This window comes from Silene latifolia, chromosome Y (assembly GCF_048544455.1).
Source record: "Silene latifolia isolate original U9 population chromosome Y, ASM4854445v1, whole genome shotgun sequence".
NCBI classification, from domain to species: domain Eukaryota; kingdom Viridiplantae; phylum Streptophyta; class Magnoliopsida; order Caryophyllales; family Caryophyllaceae; genus Silene; species Silene latifolia.
In genome coordinates, this window is record NC_133538.1 from 96,142,147 (window position 1) to 96,162,417 (window position 20,271).

Sequence of the window (20,271 nt, forward strand, 5' to 3'; positions counted from 1 at the left end):
AGAGCCCATCCTTACAACAGGAGGGCGACCTCATGGATGCGACCGTCGGCATGGTCGAAGGAGCCAAGACCGAAGAAGTGGAAATTGACCCGGGCGCACCGTGAATCGCTCGGTGTCAACCTGGAGCCAAAATTCGAGCCGCTCTCCTAGACTCTGGAGGAAGAACAAAGACGTCTCCGCTTACTCAAGAATGAGATGCCAGGCGTGAGCGGGAGGTAATTGTTCACAAACCGAACGTACTCTCCACCGCTCGCCCTGTCAAGCGTAAGATGAGGAACTCCTCACCGAGAAAGATGAAGCCATCAAAGCCGAGGTAGATAAATTACTAGCGGCGGGCTTTATCATGCCTTGTACTTATCCCGAGTGGTTAGCTAATGTTGTAATGGTGAAGAAATCATCGGGGCGTGGAGGATGTGTGTAGATTTTACCAATCTTAATAAAGCGTGCCCCAAAGATTGCTATCCCTTGCCTCGAATAGATAGTTTAATCGACGCCACGGCGGCTACACTATATCTTGAGCTGCTGGACGCCTTCCCGTGGTATCATCGGTATTCATGGCAAGAAGAAGACATGCCTAAATGTGCATTCATCACCGGTAACGGCACATACATGTATAAAATGATGCCGTTCGGTTTGAAAAACGCCGCGAACTTACACAAGACTGGTGGACAAAGTGTTCCAAAATCAAAAAGGGTGAAACATTGAGGCTTACGTCGATGATGCTATTGTAAAAAGCAAGTCCGACAAATGAGCACACTAGCCGATTTACACGAGACATTTTGTTCACCGAGGAAATACAAGATGAAACTTAACCCAATGAAATGCAACTTGGTGTCCGGTCGTCGTAAGTTCCTCGACGTGCTTGTCGGCGCCAAAGGAATTGATGCCAATCCGAAAAAGTCCAAGCACACTGGACTGCGGAGCCGAGGAATAGAAAAGAGGTTATGATGTTGACCGGGAGGATGGCGGCTTTAGCCCGTTTTATCTCTCGGTCAGCCGACAAGAGCACCCCATTCTTCAAAGTGTTAAAGGGAAATAAGGACTTGGTGGGGGAGGAACAGAGCACACCTTTCAAGCAACCGAAAGCTCATCTTCAAACTCTCCCAACCACGTCCGTGCCGATCTTTGGAGACGCTATATCTATACATAGCGATTACCTCGGCCACGATCGATCTTGTGATCATCGAAAAGAAGACAAACAAAGAACACCCAATCTACTTTGTCGACCATACATTGTTGCCCGCCGAAAGGAATTACCCACGATTGAAAAAGCGCCTTTCTTTCGTCGTTGCCACAAGGAAATCAAGCCTTACTTCGACGCACATCCCGTGACGGTCCTAACCGACCAACCGTTGGAGAAAGCATTGGAAAAATTTGAGCAATCCGGCAGCTCATCAAATGGACAAGAGAGCTATCCGGCTTCGGCATTCAATACAAGCCGAGGCCCTCGATAAAGGGACAGCACTTGCAGATTTCCCGGCCGAGTGCACATATCAAAAAGAGCAAAACCCCGAGTATGGGAAGTATACACCGACGGGTCCTCCACAAAGAAATACTCAGAGCCGGCATACTTATCATCACCCAAACGGGACGAGTTCGAGTACGCCTTGAAATTTACCTTCCCGCCTCAAACAACGAGTCCGAGTACGAGGCGGTGATAATCGGAGTCGATTTAGCTAGAGTGCCGGCGCGTAACACATCATTCTCGAAAATGATTCACTTTTAGTGGCTAATCAAATCGTAGAGAGAGTACGAGACTCGAGACGACGGAATGGTAAGATACCCTAAAGGGTAAAAGCGACACTTCAAAATTGAAATCTTTTCGATACAATGCATTCCCAGTGTCGAGAACAACCGAGCCGACGCTCTCTCAAAGCTTGCCAGTTCAACCATCAAGAATGTCGACGAACCGTGCTTTGGTGGACATCGAGAATGCCAAAAGCATTACCGAGACCGTCGGCATGGTGGGCGACATAGAGGCCGAGACGACGTGGATGACTCCGATAATGAAGTACAAACCGATGAACGACAATTGGAGGACCGCAGTCTCTCACAGAAGATAAAGAGGATCGCAGCAAGGTACTTGGTGTTTGAAGGAGAATTATACATGAGGTCCGTGATAAGGCCACTCTTGAAATGTGTCGGCCCGGTACCAAACCGACGCGGGAGCTAATCTTGTGAAAATTCACGAAGGCATCTGTGGTCATCACATGGGGGCAAGAACACTAGCCCACAAAGCTCTCCGAGCCGGCTACTTGCCCACCATGCTTGAGGATTCCGAGCCAAAACCAAAAAGTGCAACAAACCACAAATACATGCTTCGGTGATACATGCGCCATCCCGAGACTGCGTAGCCGTACTTAGTCCCCTTCCTCTTGCACACTGGGGGATGGATCTACTAGGGCCATTTCCAACGGCATCCGGCGGAAGAAAGTTCTTGATTGTCGCCGTTGACTACTTCACCAAATGGGTTGAAGTCAGTAGCGATACTGCGAAGACGACGACGACCGTAAGAAAGGTAATCTGGGAAAATGTCATAACTCATTTTGGGTTACCCCAAGTCATGGTATTTGACCACGGCCGAGAGTTTTGGAGTGACACAATAATGAGCTGGCTGGAGGAACTTGGTATCAAATTTGCATACTCCTCCGTCTGCCACCCACAGAGCAACGGACAAAGTGAGGAGGCGACCAATAAAACAATCCTCAACGGTTTGAAGAAGACAGTTGAAGACCTAAAGGGAAGATGGGCCGATGAACTACCCGGCGTCCTGTGGTCCCTGCGAACCACGGAGAAAGAAGCAACGGGGTACAGTCCATTCCACTTAGTCTACGGGTCCGAAGCAGTCCTGCCAATTGAAGCAACGGTGCCGACATTCAGAACGGCCACCTTTAACCCGGTTGAAAATGAGGAAGGTTTAAGAACCTCCCTAGACCTGGTCGAAGAAAGCCGAGATACAGCACGCCTCAACTTGGCAATATACCAAAACCGAATGAGAAGAGCCTACAACCGAAGAGTCCACAAAAGGGACTTAAAAGTAGGGGACCTAGTCCTAAGAAAGTCGGCCGCCACCAACAAAGAAAACATTCATGGTAAATTGACGGCTAACTGGGAGGGTCCCTACAAAGTGGTTGAGGAAATGAGGCCGGGTACATACCGGCTGACAGACATGGAGGGTGTGCCTTTGATGAGCCATTGGAACACGACAACCTCGGAAATACTTTGTATAGCGGCGGAGGTGTCCAAAACAATTGTTGGCACCCCGGCGCGTGTTTATGCCTAATAAAGGATCATCCAAGTTTTCCATCAAAGTGTTTATCCCCTCCGTAGTCATATCGAGGTAGACGCCACGGCCCAAGCCGGGCAGTCACCCCAAGAAGTAGACGCCACGGCAGTCACTACTACAAATAAGTAGCGATTGATACTCGCGAAAGCGACCAACATGCCTTAGGAACGTATAAAATACGTTGAGACGCAATTCTAGCCGCCTCGGCCAACCGAAGGCCTGGCAGGAAGCGATCAATATGTCTACTGAGATACTGAACGCTGTCGAGCCGTAACCTCTAGCCGCCTCGGCCAACCGAAGGCCTGGCAGGGGACACAACGGTCGATACGCTAACATGTTTACAACGGCGGTTGGAAACGCAAATCGGACGCCTCGGCCAGACCGAGAGTGAAAGAGGAAGCGACCAGCATGCTAACATGTTTAAAGAAAAAGACGTTAAACACAGTTGAGATACGCATTCTAACTACCTCGGCCAGGCCGAAGGTAAAAACAAAAAAAGCGCTCAATTAATAACGCAAGAAGACAAGTGAAGAATTGTGATCAAAGCCCCGGCCAAAGCCGGGGGCCAATAAACAAGCTTTATTAAAAACTGATTACAAGTAAGGAGAACACAGACGACGGCCGTCCCCATAGGGATAAGCCAAAACACAACCTACCAAAGTTTTACAAAATACAAGGAAAAGAAAAGCAACAGGTTACAGACATATCATTTGAAGCGCCAAAAGATGGCGGGAGGAAAGGCTTAATAATTAGCCCCGAGCAACAGGAAGCTATCCGAGATGCCGGGTGAGCCTGGTGACGACCGCCCGTCTCCCTATGCTCTCGTTCTTTGCTTGCCATCGAAACGTTAGCGAATCGTCTTTGGTGGGCGACCCGGAAGTCTGTCTTGGCGGCCTCGGCTTTCTTGGCGGCCTCGGCCTCGGCCTCGGCTTTCTTGGCGCCTCGGCCTTCATCCTCTCGGCTTCCTCCTTGGCGCCTTAGCCTTCTCGGAAGGGTGCCTTCTCCGCGCCACCTCTTCCTCCTTCTTCACCCTTGCCTCCTCCTTGGCCTTCTCCTCCGCGGCCTTCTCCTTAGCTTCAAGCTTGTCATCAAGCATCTCGTCAAATTTTGCCCACGGAAAGGAGCCATCAAGAGGAAAGAGCTCCCAAATCACTTCCCTGGCGGCTTCCTCGGCCAGGTCCCGGTATTGGGCACACATGTTAGGAAGAATCTCGCGTTGGAGCATCTCAATGTCCTCCTCCCTTTGGGCGATGATAGCATCCTTATTCCGAACCACCTTCCCCTGGGCCTGAAACCTGGACCTCCATTCCTCCCTCTGCTTAGCATTAAAGTCGGCGACTTTCTGAAGGTGGTCACGCCCCTCCAGCAGCTTAGCAGCTTCAGCCGCCGCAGCCTCGGCCTTGGCTCTCTCAGCGAGGACTGCCTGTTCAGCGTCCTCCCTAAGTTTTCTCTCAGCACGGACTGCCTCTTCAGCCTCAGCCTTGGCCCTCTCAGCTTCCTTGTTCGCAGCATCGAGTTCAAGCCTGAGCCGCTCGAGCTGTGGAGCAGCTTCAGCAATAGTCTTCTCTTGCTCCACAATAAGAGCACCGGCCGTATCAGCCCACTTCGACAGCAACCTGGCCAAACTTAGGCCCTCCGACTTAATCTGGAAGGGGGTAGGCTTCGGGAAGGAGGTGACAACGGTGGCATCTTGACCACTTGCTGCGCGCTTTTCTTCTCTCCACGCCGTTCAAAAGCGTGCCCGGTAGACGACGGCGGTTGATCTACAAAAAATTCAATTAAAGCATCCGTGTCAACATACATGGACATACCAGAGAGCCTGTCATCAGGAACGCCTAATGAACCGGCTAAGTCTGAGCCACAGGATAGATCTGTACCATGCTTGGCCTTCTTGGTCGGAGGTCGCATTTCTTCGCCGGCAGCAGTAGCAGCAGAAGCATCAGCGGCAGCGGTAGGCTCTTTCCTCTTACGGAAGAGAGGGGTTTCCACTACCAAGGTGACCACCTCCTCGGCGGTAATATCAACGACCTCCACCGTCTCTTTCTGGACTGAAGGGATGGGAGGTGGAACTGATGTCGACGCCGTCGCTGCCGAAGACTTTGTTTTCCGCGTTCGGCGCGGCATGTTACCAGCAACCTTTGCCTGGGCCGCCGCCACATTTAAGCCCTTCAGCTGCTGATCCATGAGATCATTCGGCGGCGTTCTGCGATCACGAGCCTGAGCCTTAGGATGAACATCAACAACTTGCCTGTTCTTATCAAGTCCCATTCTCCTAAGGAAATCTTCAGACAGATCCGGGCCGAAATGGTCTGCAAAGGAGACGAAGCAAGGGTTAAGTAGAAGAAATAAATCAAAGTTCAAAAAAAACAGAAACATTAAAAGTAGAGATGGGCCTCACACCGACCCCACTCACCCCGTTCGAGGGCCGGTATGAGGCCGACATGGCAGAGCGGCGCATCCTGGAGAATGATCTGCGTCGGAGGGATCCATCCCTTCGGCAATCCATTATTCCCCACCTCAAACAGCCTCATCGCCCGCTCCTCATCCGCATTAAGAGGGACCTTGCTGGCATCCATCTTAAGCTTATTCCGGGTGACCCATTTGTCATGCTCCCCCTTACTCTCGCACCGCAAATTGACTTGGTGCTGAAAGGACCGGGGCAGTGGATAATCCTCTGGAACCTCAACGTACACCCACCGATCTTTCCAGTCCTTGCAGAAGAAAGCTTATCAACGGAGACGTAACCCGGCTCCGTCGCGCACGCCGTACCACCCAACGCGACCAAGGGCCGACGGCCGAAGGTGATGAATCCGGCGGAATAAGTTCACCGTCGGGACCTCCCCTTGAAAAGGCAGAGCCACACAAAGCCGACTATAGTCCTAATGGCCAACGGGTGCAGTTGGGCCACGGCGACGTTCATGGCTTTAATTATGGCCATAACGTGTTCATTCGGAGAAAACCGGAGTCCATACTCCGGTGTCGATGTATACGCCGATGCGGCCGGAGGAGGGCAACCGACCGCGACCTTCCTCGGGAAATTACGATACTATACTCCCCTGCCGAAGGAGAAGTGACGTTCGAAACGTCGGACCGTAACAACCGCAAATTTGTGGGTCCAGCGCGGTCGTGCGGACCTTACAGCGTCGCCGTGATCCATGACGTACGGCCTCTCCTCATTAGGATGAGCCCTTTCAACATCATCATCGTCATCATCAACATCATCATCATCCTCCCAATCCTCCAAAGCTTTTGGATCAACTTCGGGAGAAGGAGACCTAGGGCCCCCAGACCTTATCGGGATGGCATCTAGTATCTCCTCCTCATCAAGACGCGACGGGGAACCCCCGGCGCACGGTTACTAGGACCGGCATCAGCAGAAGACATGATTCACAACGAAAACTTAACAATTGAAAAGTTAAAAATTTGTTTGTTTACCTTGAAGAAAAGTGCTACGCCGGAGTAACGCTTCGAAGACTAGAGAGAAGTTTCGTCAAAGAAAGTTAAGCAAGAAGAAAATTTTTTGAGAAAATGAATTTGGAAGGCCAAATTCAGGGGCTAACTCTCCTATTTATAGGGCAAAGCCCACTCAATCTGACCAATCAGGGCAAAGCCCATGAAGCGTCAACCATTCAACAACGAGACACATGTCAAGCATGCAGCCATGGAGGGTCAATCGACAAACAGTTACAAAACTTCTTCAACACGCTCCTTGACAGAATGCCAATCGACGTATCTTCTTCAACACACCCCTTGGTATCTACTTGCCAAACGGCCCGCCGATTCAACCAAGCTTGGCAAAAGACCGGGTGGGGCAATCAAAAACACACGGCACTCACAACCTCGGTCTCGGCCAAAGACCACTTTCTTTTCCACATCGGATGTCCATTACACATCCATGTGGAGGGGGATATGGTACGGCCTAAGCGAACCAAGCCGAGGTAGACGGCGGGGCGGAAAAATTTTCACTTGCGCGGGAATACGCTCAACACTCATCGAAGGTCCATACCACGGCATAGACTACGCTGGGGCAAATTGATGGGGCATATTCTGCACCGCCGACCAAGTCAACATATTGAGCAAGGTCAAAGATATCCACAAAGAAAGTCAACGACTTAGACCCTTAACCGACGCGACTGTCGGCTGTCTCTTGTGCCTCGGCTAGGACAACTAGCCGGTAGGCACAAATCGCGTACTCATATCCAAGACCCCTCGGCGAGTCAACAGGGCCCGCCGGCCTGCCATGGGTCCCTCGGCCGAGGGTAGATCAGTCTTTCCACCTGCTAGCCACTTGGCCACTACGTGACAAAAGGTGAAAGTCTATAAGGGGGTGTTTGGTTCACGCGTGGGTATGGGTTTGGAATCGGGAATTATACCTGGGTGGTATCGGGTTGGAACTTGATACCTCATACCTTGTGTTTGGTTCAATTTTGGGGTATGGGGTTACAAATTAATCAAAGCTAAAAACCCTTCAAAATACAATATTTTTAATAATAATTTTTATACTATTAAATCATGTAGAGAAAATTTAATCAAATAAATATATAAAATAATTTTTTTACAATTGTTTTTATCACTTTTTAATATTTGTAATTTGATACCATGGGTATCAATATCATACCCACTCCCTTCCCTGGGTATGAGAAACCCATACCTCGTGGGTTTGAGGTATGGGTATCAAACCTTCAATTTTGTCAACCAAACACATGGTATGGGTTTGGTTCATTCCAAACCCATACCTCATACCTATATTGGGTGAACCAAACACCCCCTAAATACTCCTCAACTCTCATTGAGGAAAGGATCCACAATTTAACCTAAACACCTCATAATCTGGTAATATCTTCCTTATCTCTCTACAACATATACTTCGCCAAGTAACACATAACTTATCTCTTTAAGTTCACTGACTTGAGCGTCGGAGTGAGTACGCTCGGCCAAAGCCGAGCCCTCAGTTTGCTCATTGTTTCAGGAGACCGAAAGGAGGATTCAATCAAAGACGTCATTCTACAAGCCACGAGTGGTAACAAATAACTGCTTCGGAATTACACCCGGAACACTAAATATTATAGATGAACAAATAAGACATGTGAATAGAAATGTAACTACCAAAATAATATTCCAAACAATAAAAGTCCGACAAACTTATATCAATCTCATTCAATATAACAAAAATGTCAATGTCACCAAAGATGCTCCTAATCTACATTACATATTTTGTAAGGATGCTCCTCTTCTATCTAGTTGCAGATCTTGGATATGAAGAACACATTCTTTTAGATCTGACGAGTTTGTATCCCTTGTAAATTTGCAAACTCGAACACTGAAACATGAGAAATAAACTGCTTTAACTATTTTGAAGAACACAAACTTAATCTAGTCAGCCATATATGGGTGTGAAACAAATCGGTAAATCATTGTGCAAACATATGAAACTGTCTCAAACTTAACTGCAGCTTGACTAACGCCCCTTAATTATCAGAATGAAAATGTGACAACATTTCCAAGCATTTTGAGCTATAGCCTTTCCAAATTTCTCACATTATGTGTAGATGGTCAACTTGACGAAAAAAGATCCTAGATCGGCCAAGAGTAATACATTCTAAAAAAAATATTGTTGCTGCATACACCGTAAAAGAGGAGAATTCAGAATAATACAATGAAAAATGCTGCCAACTGAACTTATTCATTAATATGCACGCTATATCAAAGGGAAAGGCATGCATAATACTGGACAGGACACCAAATACAACACTATGAGAATTTTGTTTAACAAAAAATATGAAAGCATCAAATGAAACTACTCCCTCTGTCCCGAACATTTGTTCAACATAATTTAAGTTGACAATATAAAGGCAATCAAATGAAAATGTGTGCCCTAAAGAATATGGAAAGAGAGCGAAACATAATTGAAGTTGACTTACCTGAAAATGAAAAGCTTTGACAATGTAGCCAAAGCGAAGTAGTGAAGTAGCCAAGTCGAAGCTAATATCATCTAGTTGCACAAAACCAACCACAGTTGGTGCTGAAGTCATCAAGTTAAATGAGACTGGCCCTGTTGTACAACTGAAATCAATAAAAAAGAGTATTGTAGGCAAACTGTATATGAGACCACGTGGAAGTCAATCTAATGTAATGTGATCAAATTCATAAGAATTCCCGAATCTGTGGAGCAAGTCGGATGAAACAAAATAAAGAAATTAGTCTCATACTTAGCTTAAGATGATAATGATTCACCAGTGTTAATCACATTCAGAAGAATTCCCTAATTTGTCATTCCTTAAAAATAGACCGGATGGCACGCCTTGACTCCCCATCTTTGGGACGGATCTACACAATAATTTGAGCTTTTTTACTTAGTGAATACACAATATAATTGCATTCTGTTGGGTTCCTTATGTTGATGATAACATGCCCATTTGATTTGTGTTATCTTAGTTTACCTTTTCAGGATTAATGATGTAATCAAGCTTGGATTAAGAAGTGTTGAAGTTGTTTATCATCCCATTGTAATTAGTCGTGTGTCATCTAATGTACAAGTGAGAAAGTTAAGTATAATAGAGTAATAGAAACGGTCCAGGATGATCGTTGCTTCAACAAGTAAACAAACAGTGGATCTGTGCCACAACTCGTAAAAACTTGAAGCTTCCTTTTATCTTTCAAATGCCTTCACGTGACTCATATTTTTCAAAGATAAAAATTCAGATTTTTATTAAGGAGGTAGTATCCAATAAAGAGTGGTTTGAATTATTCAAAATGTTTCCTCTTTATGCAAATTCAATCCTTTGGTTTTTAAGAAAACAAAAGTTGTTTTTTGCCATATTTGTGTTAACTTGTCATCATGTGACTTGTCTCACATCCTTTGTTTTCTGAAAATGCATGAGCTTTTAAGGTTATCTTTCAAACCTTCTTTCTCTATTCTTACCTTTGCAAAAGACTCCTTTTTGGTGCAAGTTTTTAGGTGGTTGCTATTGCCCTTCACATGTGAGGTCTTTGACCCTTCAAAACCCTAGCAACCCCTTCACTCACCTCCTCTATAAATACCGAGTCCCTCCTTCATTTATTCCTAAGACTTTTCTGATTTAATTCTTCCATATTTGCAAAGTATTTTTAAAGCTTAAAAACCGTGTTTGTTTGCAAAATCTTTTAAAAGTCTTCAAGTATCTTCGATTTCTACGATCGTGGCCACTTTGTTGCTTTTCTATACTAAACTCTCTTGCTTAAGAATTGTTGATCTTGTAAAAGTTGTTCACCTCTATTCTTTGTTAAGAATGTGTTAGTGAAAACTTGATCCTATAACATTCTAAGTGTGTTAGTAGAGTTTAGGACGGAGTAGTCTTTAACTCTTGACAACCGGAGTAGGTTGTGAGTTGGCAATCGGAGTAGATTGCGAGTTAGCTTGTCATAAGAACGGAGTAGTTCTTGTACTAGCTTTGCAACCGGAGTAGGTTGGCGTCTTTTATTACAAGGGTCTTTTAGTTGTCGGAGTAGATCACTAAAGGAAAGTAATAAAAAGGTAGATTGGACGTAGGCACTTGAGTTTCTTGCCGAACCAATTCAAAAATCTCGTGTTCAAGTGTTTACTTTATTTCCGTTGCTTTATACTTTGTTTGTTTGTTTTGTTTCGCTTAAACTTAGAAGTAACAGTTCATCATACTTTATCGCATTTGGTCTGCATAATATTCCACAAACCGAGACAAATAGATACGAAATAACGATTGTTGCTTTCATACTTGAAGAAACATTCATCGTGATACTTGTTCAATTTTTCTATATTATTCAAAGTATCCTCTAATCTCTTTTGTTCTTGTAACTCACTTTAATTCAATAAAGTTGAAGTTATAAATTTTTAAAATAGTACCTAATTCACCCCCTCCCCCTCTTAGGTACTTGAATCCATAAACTCAACAATTGGTATCAGAGCCTCGTGCTCTTGATCGAGGCTAACCGCCTTAGAGTTTGATTCGTGGGTAATGGATTCCGAGAAACACTCCAAGATCCCGGTCTTTACCGGTTCGAATTTTGGATGGTGGAAACTCAAAATGGAACATTACATCAAAAGTATCGATTATCAATGTTGGAACATCATCCAAAATGGACCTCTTGCCATTGAGGAAACCGATATTCTTAACGGTTTCACCAAGACAAAAGAGGAAAGAAATTACAATGAGAACGACTTCAAGCTTGCCGAAAAGAATTCCAAAGCAATGTCGATTCTTCAACATTGTGTTGGTGAGGGGGAAGTTAGTCGAATCTCCGGGTGTCCTACGGCAAAATCTATTTGGGATTCCCTTGTACTTGCATATGAAGGGACGTCCCAAGTAAGAAAACACCGTATTGACCTTCTCATGCAACAATATGAAATGTTTAGAATGTCAAAGGACGAGTCTTTAAATAGTTTCTCTTCTCGTTTTTCTTGTATTATTAATGAGCTTCAAAGTCTAGGAAGGAATTTCGAGTCCGAGGACATCATTCGAAAAATCGTTCGTAGTCTAACCCCTAAATGGCAACCTAAAGTCACCGCCATAGAGGAAGCTAAAGACTTGTCAACCCTATCTCTTCATGAACTAATGGGATCACTAATGGCTCACGAGTTTAATCTCGATAAGCATTCTAGTGAGTCATCAAAGGGAAAGAGTCTCGCCCTCACATCTTCTCCAAGCGATGAAGAAGATGAGGAGGAAGACGAGTTTGCTATGTTCACAAGGAACTTAGCCGAGTTGGTCAATGGACAAGGTAACAAAAAGTTCACTAATAATTACTCGAAAAAACGCTTTCCTAAGAGACGACCTACTTCCACCGTGGGATGCTTTAAATGTGGTGACAAAACTCATCAAATTAAAGAATGTCCCAAGTGGGAGGAAATCAAATCTAAGGAAAGAAGAGAAAAGGTTAAAAAAGACTATAAACATAGAGTCATGAGTGCTATATGGGGAATGTCCGACTCCGAGGAAGATGAGGAACTCATCGAGGAGGAACTTGAGGCTAAAATGTGTCTTGCAAATCATGGTAAAGAAAAGGTCTCAAAAAACCCAAAACTTGAACATTTAAGATGCCTCATGGCTAACCCCGACGATTCCGACTCCGATTCCGACAACGAGGTAAATCATCTAAAGGCCAAGGCTAGAACTTAGTCCAAAGAGAAAGTATGTAAGCTTCTTGACCAACTTCTTGATAAGTGTCGGTCTCAAACTAATAAGCTTGATATAATGCAAAATGAGATTGAGAAATTGCTCAAGAGAACTTTAATCGAAAAATGAACTAAAAGCAACAGATCACAAGTTCTGTCACTCCTGAGGCATATAATGAAGTCAAAAGAGTCAACAAGTTAAACAAGCATTTGACTAAAGAACTAGAGCGTCTTAGGTTGACCCCCACGGACGTCTCTGACCTTGAAAATGTCAACACAACTTTGGTGATGCAAGTTTCCCAACTAACCAAGGAACGTGATAACATTTTGAAGGACAAAGATGCTCTTGAAAATGAGATCTATGACCTTGTAGTTGAAGTTGTAGACTTAAGAGAAACAGTCTCTAAGATCATGTTGCTTCCACCACGACTTAGACAAGTTTAAAAGAAAAAGTGAATGGTTGGAAAATGAAAATGAGTGTCTTAAAAGTGAGGTTGTTTGTCTCAAGAATGAAATAGAAGATCTCCATGATAGGCTTACTTTCTTTCAAAAAGGTATGCCCAAATGTAGCACTTCTAGGTCTTCTCCTCACCATAGATCCGATAAAGTCGTTGATCTAAGCAAGAGACTTGACGAGATGACATCTAAATATGAAGAGTCCAAAGAAAGAATCATTTATCTCGTGTCTAAACTCAACAATCACACCCATGACTTTATTGTTGAGAAAAGATTGTCCATAGAAAGTGCTAACAATGATGAACTTAAAAGAGAAAAGGAAAAGAATTTGCATCTTCTCTCTCGTGTCAATGACTTGACCAATGAACTTGTTAATTCTAAGAACATCACTGAAAAATGGGAAGGAAGTCAAACCGTGTTAAACTTCCTCACGAATCAAACCGAGAAATGTGAGAAATCTGCTGGTTTTGGGTTCAAATGGAACAGTCAGTGATCACTTTGCATCCAAGCCTAAAAATGATTTTAGAGAAAGGAAGTATGTAGGTCTTCCCGAATACATCATTTGCAATTATTGTGGTGACAATGGTCATGTTTTTAATGGATGTACAAAACGATTTGATGACATTGATAAGAACACCAAAGCATTAAAAGAAATGAACATTAAGAAAGACACCACAAGTTATGTTGATCACAAAAAGGGACCCAAATTCATTTGGGTTCCTAAACTCAAAAACTAATCTTGTGTAGGGCTTGGTGAGAGGCGGCCGCAATTGGTACTTGGATAGTGGATGCTCTCGTCACATGACGGGTGATAGAAGCCAATTCCTCTCACTTAAAGCGTATGATGGTGGCACGGTAAGGTTTGGTGACAACAAGAAAGGTGAAGTAATTGGTATTGGAAAAGTTGGTAAGTCATCCTTACTTTGTGTCGACAATGTGCGGCTTGTCAAAGGTTTGAAACATAATCTCCTTAGTATTTCTCAACTTTGTGATAAGGGTAATGTTGTTGAATTTCATGCCAATATGTGTCGAATTTTTGATGCCACTACTAATGAACTAATACTCGAAGGAAGACGTGTCAAAGATGTTTACTTAACTAATTTGAACTCTCTATCCGGTCACACCATGTCTTGCATGAGTGTAATGAACAATGATCCTTGGTTATGGCATAAAAGGTTTGGTCATGTTAGTACAAAAACTCTTAATACCCTTAAAAGACTTGATTTAGTTGAAGGCATTCCTAATATAAAATTTGACATTGATAAAGTATGTGATGAATGTGCTAGAGGTAAACATGTTAAAAGTTCCTTCAAATCCAAAAGAATTATGAGTACATCTCAACCTTTGCAACTTTTACATATCGACTTGTGTGGACCAATGAGAACTAGAAGTAGAGGTGGTAGTCGTTATGTGTGTGTCATTGTTGATGATTACTCTAGGTTTGTTTGGGCACTCTTCCTAAGCTCTAAGGATGAGACATTTGATGAGTTTCTAATTTGGTTAAAGAAGATTCAAAATAAACTTGGTTTAAAACTTGTTTCAATGAGAACCGATCATGGAACCGAATTCGAAAACTCATCATTTGGTGCTTATTGTGATGACAATGGTGTAGACCATAACTTCTCGGCTCCTAGAACCCCACAACAAAATGGTGTGGTTGAAAGGATGAATAGAACCCTTGAAGGAATGGCTAGAACAATGTTATTAACTAGTAAGTTGCCTAAGAACTTTTGGGCCGAAGCGGTAAATACCGCTTGCTACATTTATAATCGTGTCATGATAAGGAGTATTTTAAATAAAACTCCCTATGAATCATTGCGTGGAAGAAAACCCAACATTTCATATTTTAGATGTTTTGGAAGCAAATGCTTTGTTCACAACAATGGTAAAAACAACTTGGGTAAGTTCGATCCACGTAGTGATGAAGGAGTATTTATTGGGTACTCCGATCATAGCAAGGCCTATAAAGTTTACAATAAACGAACCTTGTTAATTGAAGAAAGCATCCATGTCATTTTTGATGAATCTAGTGTGCTTGGGCAGGTACAAAACATGGATGATGATGATGAGGATGAGGATGATGAGTTTGAAATTGGTCTTGTTCGAAAAGACTTCGTGTTCACGGATGAAGAAGCTCCCAGCACTGAATTGCAACAGACACAGAGACTGTCACCTTCAAAGGAGAGCAGCAACTCAGGGGGAACACGTAGTACTTCTGATTCTTCTCTGGAAGCAACAGACCCAACGACTGTTGCATCCACCTCCAGAACTGAAGCAGCCCAAAACAGTGAGGATGAAGAACCTTCCAGGCCAATAGAAACATCCATGGATCGATCTTTGTTGAGGGGGAACAAGAAACCATTGTTCCAAAGAAGTGGAAACATCAAAGCTCTCATCCACTCACTAATCTCACAAGTGATCTCAACTCGGGAATTCGAACAAGATCATCCGTCAACAATCTCGCTCATCTCAATGAGTATTGTGCCCATAATGCCTTCCTATCTCAAATTGAGCCTTCAAATGTAACAGTCGCCTTGACTGATGCAGATTGGGTGCTTGCCATGCAAGATGAGCTCAATCAATTCAAAAGAAATGAGGTATGGCACTTAGTCCCTAGACCGCCTAATCGTACCGTCATTGGTACTAGGTGGGTCTTTCGCAACAAGCTTGATGACTCGGGAGAAATTGTAAGGAACAAGGCTAGACTAGTGGTGCAAGGTTATAACCAACAAGAGGGTATTGATTACGATGAAACCTATGCACCTGTAGCTAGACTTGAGGCCATACGATTGCTTATAGCTTTTGCGGCTCACAAAGGCATTAAACTCTTCCAAATGGATGTCAAAACCGCTTTCTTAAATGGATATTTGGAAGAAGATGTCTTTGTAGAGCAACCACCGGGTTTTGAGAACAATGATTTGCCTAACCATGTTTTCAAATTAGACAAAGCTCTTTACGGTTTAAAACAAGCACCAAGATGTTGGTATGATAGATTGTCTAAATTTCTTATTGAAAATGGTTTTAAAAGAGGCTCCGTTGACAAAACATTGTTCTTGAAGCAACAGTCCAGTGAACTGTTGGTTGTACAAGTATATGTTGATGACATTATATTTGGTGCAACAAATGAACTCCTTTACTTATATTTTTCGGAACTAATGAAATCGGAGTTTGAAATGAGCATGATGGGTGAGCTAGGATTCTTCCTTGGGCTCCAAATTAAGCAATCAAAGGATGGAATCATGATCCATCAACAAAAGTATATCAAAGAAATGCTTAAGAAATTTGGGATGACTAATGGTAAGCCTCATGATACACCTATGGTAGCCGGGTCCAAATTGGACAAGGATGAACTCGGTAAGAATGTTAGTGATAAGGTGTATAGAGGTATGATAGGCTCACTTCTTTACTTGACCGCAAGTCGTCCCGACATTCTCTTTAGCGTGTGTTTATGTGCTAGGTTCCAAGCAAATCCGAAAGAATCATATTTCAAAGCCGTTAAACAAATTCTTCGGTATTTGATTGGAACACAAAATCTCTACCTATGGTACCCTTTACATTGTCCTTTTGATCTTATAGGCTTTTCGGACGCGGACTATGCGGGGTGCACGGTAGATAGAAAGAGTACCTCCGGAATTGCAACGTTCTTGGGTCCTTGCTTGACTTCTTGGGCCTCAAAGAAACAAAACACGGTAGCTCTTTCTACGGCCGAAAGTGAGTACGTTAGTGCGGCACATTGTTGTTCTCAACTCCTTTGGGTAAAACAACAACTCTTGGATTTTGGTATTATTTTTGACTCCATTCGTTTAATGTGTGATAATACGAGTGCAATAAATATTTCCAAAAATCCTATTCAACACTCTAAAACCAAACATATTGATATTCGTCACCATTTTATTCGTGATCATGTGGAAAAAGGACATATTAAACTTATCTTTTGCAAGACCGAAAATCAAATTGCCGATATTTTTACTAAGCCACTTGCAAGAGAACATTTTGAGAAATTTAGACTAGAAATTGGGTTAATTAATAGCTTGTGATTTTTAGTGTGAGTATTACAAAATTCCTTAATTGATTAAATTAAATTTGGATATATGTTATTAAGTGTTCTAAGTGCATTGACATCATGTTTGGACCAAAAATTGACACCGTATTTGTGAGTCGGTAATCACTCAACCTCATATCTAAATTTACGTTTATTATATGCTACCTTGCGTTTTTATTTCGAGTGATTAAATTTGTTTAGTTGGGCCAACCACCTCTCCTACCTCATTAAATGGGCCATTAAATTCCTCAACCCACTACCTATCACTACCCGTCCAAACCGCCTAAACCCAATTACCCTTCCATCTCCCAAATCCATTAACACCATCAAAGCTAACCTACCCTTAACCCACAATGGTAAAAACCTCCTTTAACACAACCATACCCATTAAACCCACAAAAATTACCTCCCCTGTCACATCAAATCCGCCCACATCACCAACCCCAACCATGACTCCAGTCAAAACATCTTACGCATTCCCTCCACAAACCTCAAACACCACACCTTCAACAAACCCAGATCCACCTAACCCTCAATCATCACCGAACTCCACTGTCCCTCCATCATCCGACGACATACCTATCGCCACTATGGTAGGACGACGCACACGTGGTGGTCGGAAGAAAAGCTCCACTGCTCCGAGCTCCTCCTCCGAACCGGTCACTGTATTGGTTGAAGATGTTGAAGATGAAACCGAATTTGATTTGAACGAAAATCCGTCGAAATCCGGCGAGTCTGACCCGACTCCAGCGAAAAAGAACAACAAAAGAAAAGAAAAGGCCTCCTCCTCTCAATTACCCCCAATCTCAGAAACTATCGAGCAAAGTAATGTTGATAACCCCATTGTTGATACCCCAATTGAAAATCCCAAAGAACCTCCTCTCAAAAAAATCGAAACCATTGAAGAAAAAGCTTGTATACCTTGCTCCCTCGGATCCGGTCTCCCTAACCTCGAAATGGGAGTTGGCCATGGTTTGGGATCACCTTGAGAGTATTGACCTCCCTACTTCCATTTATAAAAATTGTGAGAGGTTAATGAACATCAAAGCCATTCACTCCCCTCGGGCTTACAACCAAACTTGGTTTGACCCGCTTTGCCTTTCACTCGGTCCGTGATATGGTTTTAGCTCAAGGTTGGGAGAAACTCGTGAAATGCGTGAGCCGGTATTTGTGAGCGAGGTGATCCAATTCTTTGCAACGGTTCGGGTTGAAAAGTCGGGTGAGGCTCTTACGGCTAAGGTGAACGGTAAGCCCCTTAAATTGTCTCAATCGATTTTGCTACGCTCTTAATATTCCCTGTCGGAGGCTATAACAAACTCCCCTCCGAAACTTGGGTTGCCTTACCATATGCCTCCCCTCTTAGCATTGCTCAAACCGTTTGTCCCAAAACCGTTTCTCCTGGACCCGTGAGCAACACCCAAATCCCACCTCCTCTTCGAATTATTTTCAACATGTTGTGTAGGTCTATTTACCCCTCGGGTGATAGGGGAAAACTCACCATAGCCCAACAATACTTAATCTATCATATTGCTACCCATAAGAAGGTGAACCTAGTCGGGTTAATGTTCAAACGATTTCACCTTATTTCGACCAAGCTACGTCGACCTTCTTCTAGTATGATTTACCTACCCTATGGCATGTGGTTATCGGTTGTGCTCAAGGCACAAGGGGTGTTGGTGAACACTAGCTTGGGTTCGTTGGATATGTGTGATGTCATGAGTGATGGGCAAATGGGGAAGATGCTTATCAAGGTTGAGAATGATGAATTAATTTCTGTGAAAATTAAGAAGGACCCGGAAGTTGGGTCATAAAGTCAAGGGAATATGGGTAATATGCGGGAAGTGCTTAATGCCGTGGCTGAGTTGGGTGCGTGGATTAGGGAAGATGCTCGTCAAAAGGACTTGGCAATCTCGGCTCTTGCTTCTTCTTTGGACCTCATCCGTGGAGAGGTGGATATCATTTCCACCCTTGTGTCAACAAAAGAAAGTGGTGAAGATGCTCATGTGGATGATGATCTGTTGGGTAGTGGCTCGGATGGTGAACAAGCCTCCTCCCCTTAGCCTTTCCCTTCCCTCTCGGCCTATTAATATTTTACCCTTGCCATCTCATTTTGTCCCACCGGTTGTGCCTTTCTAAGACTTGTTTTCTTGCTTGTTATTTTGAACATTTGGTGGTGTACTTTAAACTTTGTTTAGCTATGTTGAACTTTGGTTAGCTTATGCTTAATCCTTGTTTATGTTGACCTTGTTACCTTGTCACATTTACATGTGTCTTTTTGTGTTTTCTTATGACTATTTGCACTCTAATACTTTTAACATCCCTATCCGTTTGATGATGTCAAGAGGGGGAAAAGGTAAACTCATGCTTTAAATCTCCTTGCTTATTGATTAAACTAATGTCTTGCCTAACCTTCTTAGCTTGATTCTTGTTTGGGGCAATGTAAAATTGTCATGATAGTTTGATTCTAGCTTTTGCCCTTGGTAAGGTAATATTGTCCCTTCTCTATCATTTGATCTTGCTTGTTAAAAATCTTGAATCAAGGTGTTTACATTGCTTATACATTCGTTTGGGGCTTGTCATCATCAAAGGGGGAATTTGTTGGGTTCCTTATGTTGATGATAACATGCCCATTTGATTTGTGTTATCTTAGTTTACCTTTTCGGGATTAATGATGTAATCAAGCTTGGATTAAGAAGTGTTGAAGTTGTTTATCATCCCATTGTAATTAGTCGTGTGTCATCTAATGTACAAGTGAGAAAGTTAAGTATAATAGAGTAATAGAAACGGTCCAGATGATCGTTGCTTCAACAAGTAAACAAAATGAGTGGACTGTGCCACAACTCGTAAAAACTTGAAGCTTCCTTTTATCTTTCAAATGCCTTCACGTGACTCATATTTTTCAAAGATAAAAATTCAGATTTTTATTAAGGAGGTAGTATCCAATAAAGAGTGGTTTGAATTATTCAAAATGTTTCCTCTTTATGCAAATTCAATCCTTTGGTTTTTAAGAAAACAAAAGTTGCTTTTTGCCATATTTGTGTTAACTTGTCATCATGTGACTTGTCTCACATCCTTTGTTTTCTGAAAATGCATGAGCTTTTAAGGTTATCTTTCAAACCTTCTTTCTCTATTCTTACCTTTGCAAAAGACTCCTTTTTGGTGCAAGTTTTTAGGTGGTTGCTATTGCCCTTCACATGTGAGGTCTTTGACCCTTCAAAACCCTAGCAACCCCTTCACTCACCTCCTCTATAAATACCGAGTCCCTCCTTCATTTATTCCTAAGACTTTTCTGATTTAATTCTTCCATATTTGCAAAGTATTTTTAAAGCTTAAAAACCGTGTTTGTTTGCAAAATCTGTT